The following is a 2,175-nucleotide window of genomic DNA, read 5'->3' as shown; positions in this document are numbered from 1 at the left end:
CACAGCTTAAAGGGTCAAAAACTTTCCTCGTAGCTCAAACTCGGCCGATCTGTATCCATGCGCAATCCACTCAAGAGAGCGCCTAATTAACGTAAACATAAATGAAAGCCCATGTACGCTCAATATGAAGAAGTAAAAAAGCTCAGCCAAGGGTTTGCTAAGCGTTCGCTTTGCAAATTAGATTTAGATTTTATTCATACTTCAATTGTATAAGACGTGAATTTGTCTCCGACGTTCGCTTAAGTTTTTGATTAATAAAAATATTTTTTTTTTATAATCCAACAAACTGCGAAGTTGTAATTGGCGCAGCCGGTAGGATCCGCGTGTGAACATAATCTCTTAGAGCTAATAAATTAGTTCGAGATTAATAAAGCGCAGCTCGTGGCGAACAAAGTTTCGTTTGTGCTTCAGTTTATACAAAGCAGATCCGCAAAAGAATCTATGTGACAAAATATTTGTGAATAGTTATCTAACTCTCGATGTTGGATACTATTAATACAAATTAAAAACTGCAAGTGACCATTAAAGCGTGACCCTCCAAAATAAATAAAAGGTGTGACTGTTACCAGGTCAGTGTAGCCCATCTAACATTGATTGGACCGCTACAAAGGTGTGTGAATCTTAAAATTAAAAAAAAAATAATAAAAACCCCGGTATTAACCTACCAAGTGATTCAAAAGCAAAAATCAACAATAGCCAACAACATGGCACAACCCAGTGAACAAATTATGATTCTATCCGAGCTACATTTGAATCAGGCTTTGGGCCAGATTCGCCACATCCCAACATTTGACGGTTCCACAAGAGAACTGGCATAATTTGTGAGACGTGTGGACTTCGTGATGTCCCTATACCCGACAACAGACAAGAGGCAACATAGTGTACTCTACAGTGCCATCGAGATGCAGCTGTCCCGACACGCACAAGAAGTATCCCAGCTACAACAGTGCAACACTTGGGCTGAACTGCGATCAGTCCTCATTGATGAATTCAAAACCCAAATCCCATACGAAGAGCTGCTAAGAAGACTTTACAACACATACTGGAGTGGTAGTATTCGTAAGTTTGTAGAAGAACTAGAAAATTTCAAGTAAATTATCACTAGAAAATAATTATACAAATACAACTCTTTATACCGCCGCAATGGCTAATACTATAAAAGATGTAATTTATAAAAGAATTCCAGACAGAATGTTCATGACTTTAGCAAGATACGATATTACAACAATATTATTAAGACAAGTAGCGCAAAGGGAAGGCCTTTACGATACAATTGTATCAAATACAGAAAAAGTTAAAGATAAATCAAACAGTCCATCTACATTACAAAGCAGTAGTAAAAATAATGAATCTCAAAAGAACAAGGGAAATAATAATGACCAGAGTACAAAACCTTATTATATTCAAACACAGCAAAATCAAAATCAAAATAATTATGCAAGTAATAATTCAAAAAGGGTTGAAAATAACCAAGCAACATACAGCAAGTTCAAACAAAAGTTAGACCAGGGTAGAGCGCAAAACGCTCTAAATTATCAAAAACCCATATCTTATTCTACTACTAACCAACCCCAAAAAAGGCAGCGTGAAAGTTCCAGTGGTCAGTCTAAAATGGACACCAGTGAAAATTTTCATCAACTTGCCTCGGGATCGGAATCAAAAGTAGAAGAAGAAGAACCTACCCATTCATACAAATAACTATGAACGATATCAAACTCAAATGTTTTGTTGACACAGGTTCATCAATAAATTTGATGAGTAAAAATTTTTTTAATTGTCCGATTAACTCAAAAGCTCCATCTGATGTACACACAATAAACGGTCAAATTATTTTAAAATCAAAAATTTCATTAAAACCTAGTAAACTATGTCCGACAAAGCAAACATTTTAGTTACATAAATTCTCAGAAAAATACGACATTTTGTTAGGCAGGGAATACTTGGAAGATTCCAAAGCAATTATATGCTATACATCCAATACAGTTACTTTAAATAAATACACATTTAAATTGCGACTTGAAGATATTAATGAAGAAGAAGAAACACCTAAAGAGAGTTTAAAAGAAAACCTATTAGATTCTCTAAATATTGAGTATGTCAATTATGTAATTGACAACGAACTCAATGAAACAAATGAATTTCGACTTGATCATCTAAACGATGAAGAGAGGAAAG

This window comes from Drosophila erecta, unplaced genomic scaffold (genome assembly GCF_003286155.1).
Source record: "Drosophila erecta strain 14021-0224.00,06,07 unplaced genomic scaffold, DereRS2 tig00000367-arrow-arrow-pilon, whole genome shotgun sequence".
NCBI classification, from domain to species: Eukaryota; Metazoa; Arthropoda; class Insecta; order Diptera; family Drosophilidae; genus Drosophila; species Drosophila erecta.
The sequence above is the reverse complement of the archived record's forward strand: the minus strand, read 5'-3'. Positions refer to the sequence as shown.